Genomic DNA, 21,700 nt, shown 5'->3' on the forward strand with positions numbered 1-21,700 from the left:
CGACACATACCTCTCTCAACACTACCGAACTGTAAACCAGACTCCCATAGCCAAGGCAGAGACTCGAGCATAGTGTTCAGCAAAGTGCTCGGCAACCGCGTTTGCGTCGGTAGAGAGCACGCCATTGATGTTAACGCAGGGACACCTCTTGGGGTCTGGTACCCAAAAAACGTCTCATCTTCGTCCAGACCTATGAAGGTGGCATATGGCACCCAATGGTCGACACATACCCCTCTCAACACTACCGAACTGTAAACCAGACTCCCATAGCCAAGGCAGAGACTCGAGCATAGTGTTCAGCAAAGTGCTCGGCAACCGCGTTTGCGTCGGTAGAGAGCACGCCATTGATGTTAACGCAGGGACACCTCTTGGGGTCTGGTACCCAAAAAACGTCTCATCTTCGTCCAGACCTATGAAGGTGGCATATGGCACCCAATGGTCGACACATACCTGTCTCAATACTACCGAACTGTAAACCAGACTCCCGTAGCCAAGGCAGAGACTCGAGCATAGTGTTCAGCAAAGTGCTCATCAACCGCGTTTGCATCTATAGACAGCAAGCCATTGATGTTAACGCAGGGACACCTCTTGTTGTCTGGTACCCAAAAAACGTCTCATCTTCGTCCAGACCTATGAAGGTGACATATGGCACCCAACGGTCGACACGTACCTCTCTCAACACTACCGAACTGTAAACCAGACTCCCTTAGCCAAGGCAGAGACTCGAGCATAGTGTTCAGCAAAGTGCTCGGCAACGGCGTTTGCATCTATAGACAGCAAGCCATTGATGTTAACGCAGGGACACCTTTTGTTGTCTGGTACCCAAAAAACGTCTCATCTTCGTCCAGACCTATGAAGGTGACATATGGCACCCAATGGTCGACACGTACCTCTCTCAACACTACCGAACTGTAAACCAGACTCCCTTAGCCAAGGCAGAGACTCGAGCATAGTGTTCAGCATAGTCCTCAGCAACCGCGTTTGCATCTATTGAGAGAAAGCCATTGATGTTAACGCAGGGACACCTCTTGGGGTCTGGTACCCAAAAAACGTCTCATCTTCGTCCAGACCTATGAAGGTGGCATATGGCACCCAATGGTAGACACATACCTCTCTCAATACTACCGAACTGTAAACCAGACTCCCATAGCCAAGGCAGAGACTCGAGCATAGTGTTCAGCAAAGTGCTCGGCAACCGCGTTTGAATCTATAGACAGCAAGCCATTGATGTTAACGCAGGGACACCTCTTGTTGTCTGGTACCCAAAAAACGTCTCATCTTCGTCCAGACCTGTGAAGGTGACATATGGCACCCAATGGTCGACACGTACCTCTCTCAACACTACCGAACTGTAAACCAGACTCCCTTAGCCAAGGCAGAGACTCGAGCATAGTGTTCAGCAAAGTGCTCGGCAACCGCGTTTGCATCTATAGACAACAAGCCATTGATGTTAACGCAGGGACACCTCTTGTTGTCTGGTACCCAAAAAACGTCTCATCTTCGTCCAGACCTATGAAGGTGACATATGGCACCCAATGGTCGACACGTACCTCTCTCAACACTACCGAACTGTAAACCAGACTCCCTTAGCCAAGGCAGAGACTCGAGCATAGTGTTCAGCAAAGTTCTCAGAAACCGCGTTTGCATCTATTGAGATCAAGCCGTTGATGTTAACGCAGGGACACCTCTTGGGGTCTGGTACCCAAAAAAAGTCTCATGTTCGTCCAGACCTATGAAGGTGGCATATGGCACCCAATGGTCGACACATACCTCTCTCAACACTACCGAACTGTAAACCAGACTCCCATAGCCAAGGCAGAGACTCGAGCATAGTGTTCAGCAAAGTGCTCGGCAATCGCGTTTGCGTCGGTAGAGAGCACGCCATTGATGTTAACGCAGGGACACCTCTTGGGGTCTGGTGCCCAAAAAACGTCTCATCTTCGTCCAGACCTATGTAGGTGGCATATGGCACCCAATGGTAGACACATACCTCTCTCAATACTACCGAACTGTAAATCAGACTCCCTTAGCCATGGCAGAGACTCGAGCATAGTGTTCAGCAAAGTGCTCGGCAACCGCGTTTGCATCTATAGACAGCAAGCCATTGATGTTAACGCAGGGACACCTCTTGTTGTCTGGTACCCAAAAAACGTCTCATCTTCGTCCAGACCTATGAAGGTGACATATGGCACCCAATGGTCGACAGGTACCTCTCTCAACACTACCGAACTGTAAACCAGACTCCCATAGCCAAGGCAGAGACTCGAGCATAGTGTTCAGCAAAGTGCTCAGCAACCGCGTTTGCATCTATTGAGAGCAAGCCATTGATGTTAACGCAGGGACACCTCTTGGGGTCTGGTACCCAAAAAACGTCTCATCTTCGTCCAGACCTATGAAGGTGGCATATGGCACCACCCAATGGTCGACACGTTCCTCTCTCAATACTACCGAACTGTAAACCAGACTCCCATAGCCAAGGCAGAGACTCGAGCATAGTGTTCAGCAAAGTGCTCGGCAACCGCATTTGCATCTATAGACAGCAAGCCATTGATGTTAACGCAGGGACACCTCTTGTTGTCTGGTACCCAAAAAACCTCTCATCTTCGTCCAGACCTATGAAGGTGACACATGGCACCCAATGGTCGACACGTACCTCTCTCAACACTACCGAACTGTAAACCAGACTCCCTTAGCCAAGGCAGAGACTCGAGCATAGTGTTCAGCAAAGTTCTCAGAAACCGCGTTTGCATCTATTGAGAGCAAGCCGTTGATGTTAACGCAGGGACACCTCTTGGGGTCTGGTACCCAAAAAACGTCATATCTTCGTCCAGACCTATGAAGGTGGCATATGGCACCCAATGGTCGACACGTACCTCTCTCAACACTACCGAACTGTAAACCAGACTCCCATAGCCAAGGCAGAGACTCGAGCATAGTGTTCAGCAAAGTGCTCGGCAACCGCGTTTGCGTCGGTAGAGAGCACGCCATTGATGTTAACGCAGGGACACCTCTTGGGGACTGGTACCCAAAAAACATCTCATCTTCGTCCAGACCTATGAAGGTGGCATATTGCACCCAATGGTCGACACATACCTCTCTCAACACTACCGAACTGTAAACCAGACTCCCATAGACAAGGCAGAGACTCATGCATAGTGTTCAGCAAAGTGCTCGGCAACCGCGTTTGCGTCGGTAGAGAGCACGCCATTGATGTTAACGCAGGGACACCTCTTGTTGTCTGGTACCCAAAAAACGTCTCATCTTCGTCCAGACCTATGAAGGTGGCATATGGCACCCAATGGTCGACACATACCTGTCTCAATACTACCGAACTGTAAACCAGACGCCCATAGCCAAGGCAGAGACTCGAGCATAGTGTTCAGCAAAGTGCTCATCAACCGCGTTTGCATCTATAGACTGCAAGCCATTGATGTTAACGCAGGGACACCTCTTGTTGTCTGGTACCCAAAAAACGTCTCATCTTCGTCCAGACCTATGAAGGTGACATATGGCACCCAACGGTCGACACGTACCTCTCTCAACACTACCGAACTGTAAACCAGACTCCCTTAGCCAATACAGAGACTCGAGCATAGTGTTCAGCAAAGTGCTCGGCAACCGCGTTTGCATCTATAGACAGCAAGCCATTGATGTTAACGCAGGGACACCTCTTGTTGTCTGGTACCCAAAAAACGTCTCATCTTCGTCCAGACCTATGAAGGTGACATATGGCACCCAATGGTCGACACATACCTCTCTCAACACTACCGAACTGTAAACCAGACTCCCTTAGATAAGGCAGAGACTCGAGCATAGTGTTCAGCAAAGTGCTCAGCAACCGCGTTTGCATCCATTGAGAGCAAGCCATTGATGTTAACGCAGGGACACCTCTTGGGGTCTGGTACCCAAAAAACGTCTCATCTTCGTCCAGACCTATGAAGGTGGCATATGGCACCCAATGGTCGACACATACCTCTCTCAATACTACCGAACTGTAAACCAGACTCCCATAGCCAAGGCAGAGACTCGAGCATAGTGCTCAGCAAAGTGCTCCGCAACCGCGTTTGCATCTATAGACAGGAAGCCATTGATATTAACGCAGGGACACCTCTTGTTGTCTGGTACCCAAAAAACGTCTCATCTTCGTCCAGACCTATGAAGGTGACATATGGCACCCAATGGTCGACACGTACCTCTCTCAACACTACCGAACTGTAAACCAGACTCCCTTAGCCAAGGCAGAGACTCCAGCATAGTGTTCAGCAAAGTGCTCAGCAATCGCGTTTGCATCTATTGAGAGCAAGCTATTGATGTTAACGCAGGGACACCTCTTGGGGTCTGTTACCCAAAAAACGCCTCACCTTCGTCCAGACCTATGAAGGTGGCATATGGTACCCAATGGTCGACACGTACCTCTCTCAACACTACCGAACTGTAAACCAGACTCCCATAGCCAAGGCAGAGACTCGGGCATAGTGTTCAGCAAAGTGCTCGGCAACCACGTTTGCGTCGGTAGAGAGCACGCCATTGATGTTAACGCAGGGCCACCTCTTGGGGTCTGGTACCCAAAAAACGTCTCATCTTCGTCCAGACCTATGAAGGTGGCATATGGCACCCAATGGTCGACACATACCTCTCTCAACACTACCGATCTGTAAACCAGACTCCCATAGCCAAGGCAGAGACTCGAGCATAGGGTTCAGCAAAGTGCTCGACAACCGCGTTTGCATCTATAGACAGCAAGCCATTGATGTTAACGCAGGGACACCTCTTGGGGTCTGGTACCCAAAAAACGTCTCATCTTCGTCCAGACCTATGAAGGTGACATATGGCACCCAATGGTCGACACGTACCTCTCGCAACACTACCGAACTGTAAACCAGACTCCCTTAGCCAAGGCAGAGATTCAAGCATAGTGTTCAGCATAGTGCTCGGCAACCGCGTTTGCATCTATTGAGAGCAAGCCATTGATGTTAACGAAGGGACACCTCTTGGGGTCTGGTACCCAAAAAACGTCTCATCTTCGTCCAGACCTATGAAGGTGGCATATGGCACCCAATGGTCGACACATACCTCTCTCAACACTACCGAACTGTAAACCAGACTCCCATAGCCAAGGCAGAGACTCGAGCATTGTGTTCAGCAAAGTGCTTGGCAACCGCGATTGCATCTATAGAGAGCAAGCCATTGATGTTAATGCAGGGACACCTCTTGTGGTCTGGTACCCAATAAACGTCTCATCTTTGTCCAGACCTATGAAGGTGGCATATGGCACCCAATGGTCGACACATACCTCTCTCAACACTACCGAACTGTAAACCAGACTCCCATAGCCAAGGCAGAGACTCGAGCATAGTGTTCAGCAAAGTGCTCGGCAACCGCGTTTGCATCTATAGACAGCAAGCCATTGATGTTAACGCAGGGACACCTGTTGTTGTCTGGTACCCAAAAAACGTCTCATCTTCATCCAGACCTGTGAAGGTGACATATGGCACCCAATGGTCGACACGTACCTCTCTCAACACTACCGAACTGTAAACCAGACTCCCTTAGCCAAGGCAGAGACTCGAGCATAGTGTTTAGCAAAGTGCTCGGCAACCGCGTTTGCATCTATAGACAGCAAGCCATTGATGTTAACGCAGGGACACCTCTTGTTGTCTGGTACCCAAAAAACGTCTCATCTTCGTCCAGACCTATGAAGGTGGCATATGGCACCCAATGGTCGACACATTCCTCTCTCAATACTACCGAACTGTAAACCAGACTCCCATAGCCAAGGCAGAGACTCGAGCATAGTGTTCAGCAAAGTGCTCGGCAACCGCGTTTGCATATATGGACAGCAAGACATTGATGTTAACGCAGGGACACCTCTTGTTGTCTGGTACCCAGAAAACGTCTCATCTTCGTCCAGACCTATGAAGGTGACATATGGCACCCAATGGTCGACACGTACCTCTCTCAACACTACCGAACTGTAAACCAGACTCCCTTAGCCAAGGCAGAGACTCGAGCATAGTGTTCAGCAAAGTTCTCAGAAACTGCGTTTGCATCCATTGAGAGCAAGCCGTTGATGTTAACGCAGGGACACCTCTTGGGGTCTGGTACCCAAAAAACGTCTCATCTTCGTCCAGACCTATGAAGGTGGCATATGGCACCCAATAGTCGACACATACCTCTCTCAACACTACCGAACTGTAAACCAGACTCCCATAGCCAAGGCAGAGACTCGAGCATAGTGTTCAGCAAAGTGCTCGGCAACCGCGTTTGCGTCGGTAGAGAGCACGCCATTGATGTTAACGCAGGGACACCTCTTGGGGTCTGGTACACAAAAAACGTCTCATCTTCGTCCAGACCTATGAAGGTGGCATATGGCACCCAATGGTCGACACATACCTCTCTCAACACTACCGAACTGTAAACCAGACTCCCATAGCCAAGGCAGAGACTCGAGCATAGTGTTCAGCAAAGTGCTCGGCAACCGCGTTTGCGTCGGTAGAGAGCACGCCATTGATGTTAACGCAGGGACACCTCTTGGGGTCTGGTACCCAAAAAACGTCTCATCTTCGTCCAGACCTATGAAGGTGGCATATGGCACCCAATGGTCGACACATACCCCTCTCAACACTACCGAACTGTAAACCAGACTCCCATAGCCAAGGCAGAGACTCGAGCATAGTGTTCAGCAAAGTGCTCGGCAACCGCGTTTGCGTCGGTAGAGAGCACGCCATTGATGTTAACGCAGGGACACCTCTTGGGGTCTGGTACCCAAAAAACGTCTCATCTTCGTCCAGACCTATGAAGGTGGCATATGGCACCCAATGGTCGACACATACCTGTCTCAATACTACCGAACTGTAAACCAGACTCCCGTAGCCAAGGCAGAGACTCGAGCATAGTGTTCAGCAAAGTGCTCATCAACCGCGTTTGCATCTATAGACAGCAAGCCATTGATGTTAACGCAGGGACACCTCTTGTTGTCTGGTACCCAAAAAACGTCTCATCTTCGTCCAGACCTATGAAGGTGACATATGGCACCCAACGGTCGACACGTACCTCTCTCAACACTACCGAACTGTAAACCAGACTCCCTTAGCCAAGGCAGAGACTCGAGCATAGTGTTCAGCAAAGTGCTCGGCAACGGCGTTTGCATCTATAGACAGCAAGCCATTGATGTTAACGCAGGGACACCTCTTGTTGTCTGGTACCCAAAAAACGTCTCATCTTCGTCCAGACCTATGAAGGTGACATATGGCACCCAATGGTCGACACGTACCTCTCTCAACACTACCGAACTGTAAACCAGACTCCCTTAGCCAAGGCAGAGACTCGAGCATAGTGTTCAGCATAGTGCTCAGCAACCGCGTTTGCATCTATTGAGAGAAAGCCATTGATGTTAACGCAGGGACACCTCTTGGGGTCTGGTACCCAAAAAACGTCTCATCTTCGTCCAGACCTATGAAGGTGGCATATGGCACCCAATGGTAGACACATACCTCTCTCAATACTACCGAACTGTAAACCAGACTCCCATAGCCAAGGCAGAGACTCGAGCATAGTGTTCAGCAAAGTGCTCGGCAACCGCGTTTGAATCTATAGACAGCAAGCCATTGATGTTAACGCAGGGACACCTCTTGTTGTCTGGTACCCAAAAAACGTCTCATCTTCGTCCAGACCTGTGAAGGTGACATATGGCACCCAATGGTCGACACGTACCTCTCTCAACACTACCGAACTGTAAACCAGACTCCCTTAGCCAAGGCAGAGACTCGAGCATAGTGTTCAGCAAAGTGCTCGGCAACCGCGTTTGCATCTATAGACAACAAGCCATTGATGTTAACGCAGGGACACCTCTTGTTGTCTGGTACCCAAAAAACGTCTCATCTTCGTCCAGACCTATGAAGGTGACATATGGCACCCAATGGTCGACACGTACCTCTCTCAACACTACCGAACTGTAAACCAGACTCCCTTAGCCAAGGCAGAGACTCGAGCATAGTGTTCAGCAAAGTTCTCAGAAACCGCGTTTGCATCTATTGAGATCAAGCCGTTGATGTTAACGCAGGGACACCTCTTGGGGTCTGGTACCCAAAAAAAGTCTCATGTTCGTCCAGACCTATGAAGGTGGCATATGGCACCCAATGGTCGACACATACCTCTCTCAACACTACCGAACTGTAAACCAGACTCCCATAGCCAAGGCAGAGACTCGAGCATAGTGTTCAGCAAAGTGCTCGGCAACCGCGTTTGCGTCGGTAGAGAGCACGCCATTGATGTTAACGCAGGGACACCTCTTGGGGTCTGGTGCCCAAAAAACGTCTCATCTTCGTCCAGACCTATGTAGGTGGCATATGGCACCCAATGGTAGACACATACCTCTCTCAATACTACCGAACTGTAAATCAGACTCCCTTAGCCATGGCAGAGACTCGAGCATAGTGTTCAGCAAAGTGCTCGGGAACCGCGTTTGCATCTATAGACAGCAAGCCATTGATGTTAACGCAGGGACACCTCTTGTTGTCTGGTACCCAAAAAACGTCTCATCTTCGTCCAGACCTATGAAGGTGACATATGGCACCCAATGGTCGACAGGTACCTCTCTCAACACTACCGAACTGTAAACCAGACTCCCATAGCCAAGGCAGAGACTCGAGCATAGTGTTCAGCAAAGTGCTCAGCAACCGCGTTTGCATCTATTGAGCGCAAGCCATTGATGTTAACGCAGGGACACCTCTTGGGGTCTGGTACCCAAAAAACGTCTCATCTTCGTCCAGACCTATGAAGGTGGCATATGGCACCACCCAATGGTCGACACGTTCCTCTCTCAATACTACCGAACTGTAAACCAGACTCCCATAGCCAAGGCAGAGACTCGAGCATAGTGTTCAGCAAAGTGCTCGGCAACCGCGTTTGAATCTATAGACAGCAAGCCATTGATGTTAACGCAGGGACACCTCTTGTTGTCTGGTACCCAAAAAACGTCTCATCTTCGTCCAGACCTGTGAAGGTGACATATGGCACCCAATGGTCGACACGTACCTCTCTCAACACTACCGAACTGTAAACCAGACTCCCTTAGCCAAGGCAGAGACTCGAGCATAGTGTTCAGCAAAGTGCTCGGCAACCGCGTTTGCATCTATAGACAACAAGCCATTGATGTTAACGCAGGGACACCTCTTGTTGTCTGGTACCCAAAAAACGTCTCATCTTCGTCCAGACCTATGAAGGTGACATATGGCACCCAATGGTCGACACGTACCTCTCTCAACACTACCGAACTGTAAACCAGACTCCCTTAGCCAAGGCAGAGACTCGAGCATAGTGTTCAGCAAAGTTCTCAGAAACCGCGTTTGCATCTATTGAGATCAAGCCGTTGATGTTAACGCAGGGACACCTCTTGGGGTCTGGTACCCAAAAAAAGTCTCATGTTCGTCCAGACCTATGAAGGTGGCATATGGCACCCAATGGTCGACACATACCTCTCTCAACACTACCGAACTGTAAACCAGACTCCCATAGCCAAGGCAGAGACTCGAGCATAGTGTTCAGCAAAGTGCTCGGCAACCGCGTTTGCGTCGGTAGAGAGCACGCCATTGATGTTAACGCAGGGACACCTCTTGGGGTCTGGTGCCCAAAAAACGTCTCATCTTCGTCCAGACCTATGTAGGTGGCATATGGCACCCAATGGTAGACACATACCTCTCTCAATACTACCGAACTGTAAATCAGACTCCCTTAGCCATGGCAGAGACTCGAGCATAGTGTTCAGCAAAGTGCTCGGGAACCGCGTTTGCATCTATAGACAGCAAGCCATTGATGTTAACGCAGGGACACCTCTTGTTGTCTGGTACCCAAAAAACGTCTCATCTTCGTCCAGACCTATGAAGGTGACATATGGCACCCAATGGTCGACAGGTACCTCTCTCAACACTACCGAACTGTAAACCAGACTCCCATAGCCAAGGCAGAGACTCGAGCATAGTGTTCAGCAAAGTGCTCAGCAACCGCGTTTGCATCTATTGAGCGCAAGCCATTGATGTTAACGCAGGGACACCTCTTGGGGTCTGGTACCCAAAAAACGTCTCATCTTCGTCCAGACCTATGAAGGTGGCATATGGCACCACCCAATGGTCGACACGTTCCTCTCTCAATACTACCGAACTGTAAACCAGACTCCCATAGCCAAGGCAGAGACTCGAGCATAGTGTTCAGCAAAGTGCTCGGCAACCGCATTTGCATCTATAGACAGCAAGCCATTGATGTTAACGCAGGGACACCTCTTGTTGTCTGGTACCCAAAAAACCTCTCATCTTCGTCCAGACCTATGAAGGTGACACATGGCACCCAATGGTCGACACGTACCTCTCTCAACACTACCGAACTGTAAACCAGACTCCCTTAGCCAAGGCAGAGACTCGAGCATAGTGTTCAGCAAAGTTCTCAGAAACCGCGTTTGCATCTATTGAGAGCAAGCCGTTGATGTTAACGCAGGGACACCTCTTGGGGTCTGGTACCCAAAAAACGTCATATCTTCGTCCAGACCTATGAAGGTGGCATATGGCACCCAATGGTCGACACATACCTCTCTCAACACTACCGAACTGTAAACCAGACTCCCATAGCCAAGGCAGAGACTCGAGCATAGTGTTCAGCAAAGTGCTCGGCAACCGCGTTTGCGTCGGTAGAGAGCACGCCATTGATGTTAACGCAGGGACACCTCTTGGGGACTGGTACCCAAAAAACGTCTCATCTTCGTCCAGACCTATGAAGGTGGCATATTGCACCCAATGGTCGACACATACCTCTCTCAACACTACCGAACTGTAAACCAGACTCCCATAGACAAGGCAGAGACTCATGCATAGTGTTCAGCAAAGTGCTCGGCAACCGCGTTTGCGTCGGTAGAGAGCACGCCATTGATGTTAACGCAGGGACACCTCTTGTTGTCTGGTACCCAAAAAACGTCTCATCTTCGTCCAGACCTATGAAGGTGGCATATGGCACCCAATGGTCGACACATACCTGTCTCAATACTACCGAACTGTAAACCAGACGCCCATAGCCAAGGCAGAGACTCGAGCATAGTGTTCAGCAAAGTGCTCATCAACCGCGTTTGCATCTATAGACAGCAAGCCATTGATGTTAACGCAGGGACACCTCTTGTTGTCTGGTACCCAAAAAACGTCTCATCTTCGTCCAGACCTATGAAGGTGACATATGGCACCCAACGGTCGACACGTACCTCTCTCAACACTACCGAACTGTAAACCAGACTCCCTTAGCCAATACAGAGACTCGAGCATAGTGTTCAGCAAAGTGCTCGGCAACCGCGTTTGCATCTATAGACAGCAAGCCATTGATGTTAACGCAGGGACACCTCTTGTTGTCTGGTACCCAAAAAACGTCTCATCTTCGTCCAGACCTATGAAGGTGACATATGGCACCCAATGGTCGACACATACCTCTCTCAACACTACCGAACTGTAAACCAGACTCCCTTAGATAAGGCAGAGACTCGAGCATAGTGTTCAGCAAAGTGCTCAGCAACCGCGTTTGCATCTATTGAGAGCAAGCCATTGATGTTAACGCAGGGACACCTCTTGGGGTCTGGTACCCAAAAAACGTCTCATCTTCGTCCAGACCTATGAAGGTGGCATATGGCACCCAATGGTCGACACATACCTCTCTCAATACTACCGAACTGTAAACCAGACTCCCATAGCCAAGGCAGAGACTCGAGCATAGTGCTCAGCAAAGTGCTCCGCAACCGCGTTTGCATCTATAGACAGCAAGCCATTGATGTTAACGCAGGGACACCTCTTGTTGTCTGGTACCCAAAAAACGTCTCATCTTCGTCCAGACCTATGAAGGTGACATATGGCACCCAATGGTCGACACGTACCTCTCTCAACACTACCGAACTGTAAACCAGACTCCCTTAGCCAAGGCAGAGACTCGAGCATAGTGTTCAGCAAAGTGCTCAGCAATCGCGTTTGCATCTATTGAGAGCAAGCTATTGATGTTAACGCAGGGACACCTCTTGGGGTCTGTTACCCAAAAAACGCCTCACCTTCGTCCAGACCTATGAAGGTGGCATATGGTACCCAATGGTCGACACGTACCTCTCTCAACACTACCGAACTGTAAACCAGACTCCCATAGCCAAGGCAGAGACTCGAGCATAGTGTTCAGCAAAGTGCTCGGCAACCGCGTTTGCGTCGGTAGAGAGCACGCCATTGATGTTAACGCAGGGCCACCTCTTGGGGTCTGGTACCCAAAAAACGTCTCATCTTCGTCCAGACCTATGAAGGTGGCATATGGCACCCAATGGTCGACACATACCTCTCTCAACACTACCGATCTGTAAACCAGACTCCCATAGCCAAGGCAGAGACTCGAGCATAGGGTTCAGCAAAGTGCTCGGCAACCGCGTTTGCGTCGGTAGAGAGCACGCGATTGATGTTAACGCAGGGACAGCTCTTGGGGTCTGGTACCCAATAAACGTCTCATCTTCGTCCAGACCTATGAAGGTGGCATATGGCACCCAATGGTCGACACATACCTCTCTCAACACAACCGAACTGTAAACCAGACTCCCATAGCCAAGGCAGAGACTCGAGCATAGGGTTCAGCAAAGTGCTCGACAACCGCGTTTGCATCTATAGACAGCAAGCCATTGATGTTAACGCAGGGACACCTCTTGGGGTCTGGTACCCAAAAAACGTCTCATCTTCGTCCAGACCTATGAAGGTGACATATGGCACCCAATGGTCGACACGTACCTCTCGCAACACTACCGAACTGTAAACCAGACTCCCTTAGCCAAGGCAGAGATTCAAGCATAGTGTTCAGCATAGTGCTCGGCAACCGCGTTTGCATCTATTGAGAGCAAGCCATTGATGTTAACGAAGGGACACCTCTTGGGGTCTGGTACCCAAAAAACGTCTCATCTTCGTCCAGACCTATGAAGGTGGCATATGGCACCCAATGGTCGACACATACCTCTCTCAACACTACCGAACTGTAAACCAGACTCCCATAGCCAAGGCAGAGACTCGAGCATTGTGTTCAGCAAAGTGCTTGGCAACCGCGATTGCATCTATAGAGAGCAAGCCATTGATGTTAACGCAGGGACACCTCTTGCGGTCTGGTACCCAATAAACGTCTCATCTTTGTCCAGACCTATGAAGGTGGCATATGGCACCCAATGGTCGACACATACCTCTCTCAACACTACCGAACTGTAAACCAGACTCCCATAGCCAAGGCAGAGACTCGAGCATAGTGTTCAGCAAAGTGCTCGGCAACCGCGTTTGCATCTATAGACAGCAAGCCATTGATGTTAACGCAGGGACACCTGTTGTTGTCTGGTACCCAAAAAACGTCTCATCTTCATCCAGACCTGTGAAGGTGACATATGGCACCCAATGGTCGACACGTACCTCTCTCAACACTACCGAACTGTAAACCAGACTCCCTTAGCCAAGGCAGAGACTCGAGCATAGTGTTTAGCAAAGTGCTCGGCAACCGCGTTTGCATCTATAGACAGCAAGCCATTGATGTTAACGCAGGGACACCTCTTGTTGTCTGGTACCCAAAAAACGTCTCATCTTCGTCCAGACCTATGAAGGTGGCATATGGCACCCAATGGTCGACACATTCCTCTCTCAATACTACCGAACTGTAAACCAGACTCCCATAGCCAAGGCAGAGACTCGAGCATAGTGTTCAGCAAAGTGCTCGGCAACCGCGTTTGCATATATGGACAGCAAGACATTGATGTTAACGCAGGGACACCTCTTGTTGTCTGGTACCCAGAAAACGTCTCATCTTCGTCCAGACCTATGAAGGTGACATATGGCACCCAATGGTCGACACGTACCTCTCTCAACACTACCGAACTGTAAACCAGACTCCCTTAGCCAAGGCAGAGACTCGAGCTTAGTGTTCAGCAAAGTTCTCAGAAACCGCGTTTGCATCCATTGAGAGCAAGCCGTTGATGTTAACGCAGGGACACCTCTTGGGGTCTGGTACCCAAAAAACGTCTCATCTTCGTCCAGACCTATGAAGGTGGCATATGGCACCCAATAGTCGACACATACCTCTCTCAACACTACCGAACTGTAAACCAGACTCCCATAGCCAAGGCAGAGACTCGAGCATAGTGTTCAGCAAAGTGCTCGGCAACCGCGTTTGCGTCGGTAGAGAGCACGCCATTGATGTTAACGCAGGGACACCTCTTGGGGTCTGGTACCCAAAAAACGTCTCGTCTTCGTCCAGACCTATGAAGGTGGCATATGGCACCCAATGGTCGACACATACCTCTCTCAACACTACCGAACTGTAAACCAGACTCCCATAGCCAAGGCAGAGACTCGAGCATTGTGTTCAGCAAAGTGCTCGGCAACCGCGTTTGCGTCGGTAGAGAGCACGCCATTGATGTTAACGCAGGGACACCTCTTGGGGTCTGGTACCCAAAAAACGTCTCATCTTCGTCCAGACCTATGAAGGTGGCATATGGCACCCAATGGTCGACACATACCTCTCTCAACACTACCGAACTGTAAACCAGACTCCCATAGCCAAGGCAGAGACTCGAGCATAGTGTTCAGCAAAGTGCTCGGCAACCGCGTTTGCGTCGGTAGAGAGCACGCCATTGATGTTAACGCAGGGACACCTCTTGGGGTCTGGTACCCAAAAAACGTCTCATCTTCGTCCAGACCTATGAAGGTGGCATATGGCACCCAATGGTCGACACATACCTGTCTCAATACTACCGAACTGTAAACCAGACTCCCGTAGCCAAGGCAGAGACTCGAGCATAGTGTTCAGCAAAGTGCTCATCAACCGCGTTTGCATCTATAGACAGCAAGCCATTGATGTTAACGCAGGGACACCTCTTGTTGTCTGGTACCCAAAAAACGTCTCATCTTCGTCCAGACCTATGAAGGTGACATATGGCACCCAACGGTCGACACGTACCTCTCTCAACACTACCGAACTGTAAACCAGACTCCCTTAGCCAAGGCAGAGACTCGAGCATAGTGTTCAGCAAAGTGCTCGGCAACGGCGTTTGCATCTATAGACAGCAAGCCATTGATGTTCACGCAGGGACACCTCTTGTTGTCTGGTACCCAAAAAACGTCTCATCTTCGTCCAGACCTATGAAGGTGACATATGGCACCCAATGGTCGACACGTACCTCTCTCAACACTACCGAACTGTAAACCAGACTCCCTTAGCCAAGGCAGAGACTCGAGCATAGTGTTCAGCAAAGTGCTCAGCAACCGCGTTTGCATCTATTGAGAGAAAGCCATTGATGTTAACGCAGGGACACCTCTTGGGGTCTGGTACCCAAAAAACGTCTCATCTTCGTCCAGACCTATGAAGGTGGCATATGGCACCCAATGGTAGACACATACCTCTCTCAATACTACCGAACTGTAAACCAGACTCCCATAGCCAAGGCAGAGACTCGAGCATAGTGTTCAGCAAAGTGCTCGGCAACCGCGTTTGCGTCGGTAGAGAGCACGCCATTGATGTTAACGCAGGGACTCCTCTTGGGGACTGGTACCCAAAAAACGTCTCATCTTCGTCCAGACCTATGAAGGTGGCATATGGCACCCAATGGTCGACACATACCTCTCTCAACACTACCGAACTGTAAACCAGACTCCCATAGCCAAGGCAGAGACTCGTGCATAGTGTTCAGCAAAGTGCTCGGCAACCGCGTTTGCGTCGGTAGAGAGCACGCCATTGATGTTAACGCAGGGACACCTCTTTGGGTCTGGTACCCAAAAAACGTCTCATCTTCGTCCAGACCTATGAAGGTGGCATATGGCACCCAATGGTCGACACATACCTCTCTCAACACTACCGAACTGTAAACCAGACTCCCATAGCCAAGGCAGAGACTCGAGCATAGTGTTCAGCAAAGTGCTCGGCAACCGCGTTTGCGTCGGTAGAGAGCACGACATTGATGTTAACGCAGAGACACCTCTTGGGGTCTGGTGGCCAAAAAACGTCTCATCTTCGTCCAGACCTATGAAGGTGGCATATGGCACCCAATGGTCGACACATACCTGTCTCAATACTACCGAACTGTAAACCAGACTCCCTTAGCCAAGGCAGAGACTCGAGCATAGTGTTCAGCAAAGTGCTCGGCAACCGCGTTTGCATCTATAGACAGCAAGCCATTGATGTTAACGCAGGGACACCTCTTATTGTCTGGTACCCAAAAAACGTCTCATCTTCGTCCAGACCTATGAAGGTGACATATGGCACCCAATGGTCGACACGTACCTCTCTCAACACTACCGAACTGTAAACCAGACTCCCTTAGCCAAGGCAGAGACTCGAGCATAGTGTTCAGCAAAGTGCTCAGCAACCGCGTTTGCATCTATTGTGCGCAAGCCATTGATGTTAACGCAGGGACACCTCTTGGGGTCTGGTACCCAAAAAACGTCTCATCTTCGTCCAGACCTATGAAGGTGGCATATGGCACCACCCAATGGTCGACACGTTCCTCTCTGAATACTACCGAACTGTAAACCAGACTCCCATAGCCAAGGCAGAGACTCGAGCATAGTGTTCAGCAAAGTGCTCGGCAACCGCGTTTGCACCTATAGACAGCAAGCCATTGATGTTAACGCAGGGACACCTCTTGTTGTCTGGTACCCAAAAAACGTCTCATCTTCGTCCAGACCTATGAAGGTGACATATGGCACCCAATGGTCGACACGTACCTCTCTCAACACTACCGAACTGTAAACCAGACTCCCTTAGCCAAGGCAGAGACTCGAGCATAGTGTTCAGCAAAGTTCTCAGAAACCGCGTTTGCATCAATTGAGAGCAAGCCGTTGATGTTAACGCAGGGACACCTCTTGGGGTCTGGTACCCAAAAAACGTCTCATCTTCGTCCAGACCTATGAAGGTGGCATATGGCACCCAATGGTCGACACATACCTCTCTCAACACTACCGAACTGTAAACCAGACTCCCATAGCCAAGGCAGAGACTCGAGCATAGTGTTCAGCAAAGTGCTCGGCAACCGCGTTTGCGTCGGTAGAGAGCACGCCATTGATGTTAACGCAGGGACACCTCTTGGGGTCTGGTACCCAAAAAACGTCTCATCTTCGTCCAGACCTATGAAGGTGGCATATGGCACCCAATGGTCGACACATACCTCTCTCAACACTACCGAACTGTAAAGCAGACTCCCATAGCCAAGGCAGAGACTCGAGCATGGTGTTCAGCGAAGTGCTCGGCAACCGCGTTTGCGTCGGTAGAGAGCACGCCATTGATGTTAACGCAGGGACACCTCTTTGGGTCTGGTACCCAAAAAACGTCTCATCTTCGTCCAGACCTATGAAGGTGGCATATGGCACCCAATGGTCGACACATACCTCTCTCAACACTACCGAACTGTAAACCAGACTCCCATAGCCAAGGCAGAGACACGAGCATAGTGTTCAGCAAAGTGCTCGGCAACCGCGTTTGCGTCGGTAGAGAGCTCGCCATTGATGTTAACGCAGAGACACCTCTTGGGGTCTGGTACCCAAAAAACGTCTCATCTTCGTCCAGACCTATGAAGGTGGCATATGGCACCCAATGGTCGACACATACCTGTCTCAATACTACCGAACTGTAAACCAGACTCCCATAGCCAAGGCAGAGACTCGAGCATAGTGTTCAGCAAAGTGCTCATCAACCGCGTTTGCATCTATAGACAGCAAGCATTTGATGTTAACGCAGGGACACCTCTTGTTGTCTGGTACCCAAAAAACGTCTCATCTTCGTCCAGACCTATGAAGGTGACATATGGCACCCAACGGTCGACACGTACCTCTCTCAACACTACCGAACTGTAAACCAGACCCCCTTAGCCAAGGCAGAGACTCGAGCATAGTGTTCAGCAAAGTGCTCGGCAACCGCGTTTGCATCTATAGCCAGCAAGCCATTGATGTTAACGCATGGACACCTCTTGGGGTCTGGTACCCAAAAAACGTCTCATCTTTGTCCAGACCTATGTAGGTGACATATGGCACCCAATGGTCGACACGTACCTCTCTCAACACTACCGAACTGTAAACCAGACTCCCTTAGCCAAGGCAGAGATTCAAGCATAGTGTTCAGCATAGTGCTCGGCAAACGCGTTTGCATCTATTGAGAGCAAGCCATTGATGTTAACGCAGGGGCACCTCTTGGGGTCTGGTACACAAAAAACGTCTCATCTTCGTCCAGACCTATGAAGGTGGCTTATGGCACCCAAGGGTCGACACATACCTCTCTCAACACTACCGAACAGTAAACCAGACTCCCATAGCCAAGGCAGAGACTCGAGCATTGTGTTCAGCAAAGTGCTTGGCAACCGCGATTGCATCTATAGAGAGCAAGCCATTGATGTTAACGCAGGGACACCTCTTGGGCTCTGGTACCCAAAAATCGTCTCATCTTTGTCCAGACCTATATAGGTGGCATATGGCACACAATGGTCGACACATACCTCTCTCAACACTACCGAACTGTAAACCAGACTCCCATAGCCAAGGCAGAGACTCGAGCATAGTGTTCAGCAAAGTGCTTGGCAAACGCGATTGCATCTATAGAGAGCAAGCCATTGATGTTAACGCAGGGACACCTCTTAGGGTCTGGTACCCAAAAAACGTCTCATCTTCGTCCAGACCTATGAAGGTGGCATATGGCACCCAATGGTCGACACATACCTCTCTCAACACTACCGAACTGTAAACGAGACTCCCATAGCCAAGGCAGAGACTCGAGCATAGTGTTCAGCAAAATGCTCGGCAACCGCGTTTGCGTCGGTAGAGAGCACGCCATTGATGTTAACGCATTGACAACTTTTGGGGTCTGGTACCCAAAAAACGTCTCATCTTCGTCCAGACCTATGAAGGTGGCATATGGCACCCAATGGTAGACACATACCTCTCTCAATACTACAGAACTGTAAACCAGACTCCCATAGCCAAGGCAGAGACTCGAGCATAGTGTTCAGCAAAGTGCTCGGCAACCGCGTTTGCATCTATAGACAGCAAGCCATTGATGTTAACGCATTGACACCTCTTGTTGTCTGGTACCCAAAAAACGTCTCATCTTCGTCCAGACCTGTGAAGGTGACATATGGCACCCAATGGTCGACACGTACCTCTCTCAACACTACCGAAATGTAAACCAGACTCCCTTAGCCAAGGCAGAGACTCGAGCATAGTGTTCAGCAAAGTGCTCGGCAACCGCGTTTGCGTCGGTAGAGAGCACGCCATTGATGTTAACGCAGGGACACCTCTTGGGGTCTGGTACCCAAAAAACGTCTCATCTTCGTCCAGACCTATGAAGGTGGCATATGGCACCCAATGGTCGACACATACCTCTCTCAACACTACCGAACTGTAAAGCAGACTCCCATAGCCAAGGCAGAGACTCGAGCATAGTGTTCAGCAAAGTGCTCGGCAACCGCGTTTGCGTCGGTAGAGAGCACGCCATTGATGTTAACGCAGGGACACCTCTTTGGGTCTGGTACCCAAAAAACGTCTCATCTTCGTCCAGACCTATGAAGGTGGCATATGGCACCCAATGGTCGACACATACCTCTCTCAACACTACCGAACTGTAAACCAGACTCCCATAGCCAAGGCAGAGACACGAGCATAGTGTTCAGCAAAGTGCTCGGCAACCGCGTTTGCGTCGGTAGAGAGCACGCCATTGATGTTAACGCAGAGACACCTCTTGGGGTCTGGTACCCAAAAAACGTCTCATCTTCGTCCAGACCTATGAAGGTGGCATATGGCACCCAATGGTCGACACATACCTGTCTCAATACTACCGAACTGTAAACCAGACTCCCATAGCCAAGGCAGAGACTCGAGCATAGTGTTCAGCAAAGTGCTCATCAACCGCGTTTGCATCTATAGACAGCAAGCCATTGATGTTAACGCAGGGACACCTCTTGTTGTCTGGTACCCAAAAAACGTCTCATCTTCGTCCAGACCTATGAAGGTGACATATGGCACCCAACGGTCGACACGTACCTCTCTCAACACTACCGAACTGTAAACCAGACCCCCTTAGCCAAGGCAGAGACTCGAGCATAGAGTTCAGCAAAGTGCTCGGCAACCGCGTTTGCATCTATAGACAGCAAGCCATTGATGTTAACGCAGGGTCACCTCTTGTTGTCTGGTACCCAAAAAACGTCTCATCTTCGTCCAGACCTATGAAGGTGACATATGGCACCCAATGGTCGACACGTACCTCTCTCAACACTACCGAACTGTAAACCAGACTCCCTTAGCCAAGGCAGAGTCTCGAGCATAGTGTTCAGCAAACTGCTCAGCAACCGCGTTTCCATCTATTGAGAGCAAGCCATTGATGTTAACGCAGGGACACCTCTTGGGGTCTGGTACCCAAAAAACGTCTCATCTTCGTCCAGACCTATGAAGGTGGCATATGGCACCCAATGGTCGACACATACCTCTCTCAATACTACCGAACTGTAAACCAGACTCCCATAGCCAAGGCAGAGACTCGAGCATAGTGCTCAGCAAAGTGCTCGGCAACCGCGTTTGCATCTATAGACAGCAAGCCATTGATGTTAACGCAGGGACACCTCTTGTTGTCTGGTACCCAAAAAACGTCTCATCTTCGTCCAGACCTATGAAGGTGACATATGGCACCCAATGGTCGACACGTACCTCTCTCAACACTTCCGATCTGTAAACCAGACTCCCATAGCCAAGGCAGAGACTCAAGCATAGTGTTCAGCAAAGTGCTCGGCAACCGCGTTTGCGTCGGTAGAGAGCACGCGATTGATGTTAACGCAGGGACAGCTCTTGGGGTCTGGTACCCAATAAACGTCTCATCTTCGTCCAGACCTATGAAGGTGGCATATGGCACCCAATGGTCGACACATACCTCTCTCAAAACAACCGAACTGTAAACCAGACTCCCATAGCCAAGGCTGAGACTCGAGCATAGTGTTCAGCAAAGTGCTCGGCAACCGCGTTTGCATCTATAGCCAGCAAGCCATTGATGTTAACGCATGGACACCTCTTGGGGTCTGGTACCCAAAAAACGTCTCATCTTCGTCCAGACCTATGTAGGTGACATATGGCACCCAATGGTCGACACGTACCTCTCTCAACACTACCGAACTGTAAACCAGACTCCCTTAGCCAAGGCAGAGATTCAAGCATAGTGTTCAGCATAGTGCTCGGCAAACGCGTTTGCATCTATTGAGAGCAAGCCATTGATGTTAACGCAGGGACACCTCTTGGGGTCTGGTACACAAAAAACGTCTCATCTTCGTCCAGACCTATGAAGGTGGCTTATGGCACCCAATGGTCGACACATACCTCTCTCAACACTACCGAACAGTAAACCAGACTCCCATAGCCAAGGCAGAGACTCGAGCATTGTGTTCAGCAAAGTGCTTGGCAACCGCGATTGCATCTATAGTGAGCAAGCCATTGATGTTAACGCAGGGACACCTCTTGGGCTCTGGTACCCAAAAATCGTCTCATCTTTGTCCAGACCTATGAAGGTGGCATATGGCACACAATGGTCGACACATACCTCTCTCAACACTACCGAACTGTAAACCAGACTCCCATAGCCAAGGCAGAGACTCGAGCATAGTGTTCAGCAAAGTGCTTGGCAAACGCGATTGCATCTATAGAGAGCAAGCCATTGA

Source organism: Schistocerca cancellata, chromosome 8 (genome assembly GCF_023864275.1).
Source record: "Schistocerca cancellata isolate TAMUIC-IGC-003103 chromosome 8, iqSchCanc2.1, whole genome shotgun sequence".
NCBI classification, from domain to species: Eukaryota; Metazoa; Arthropoda; class Insecta; order Orthoptera; family Acrididae; genus Schistocerca; species Schistocerca cancellata.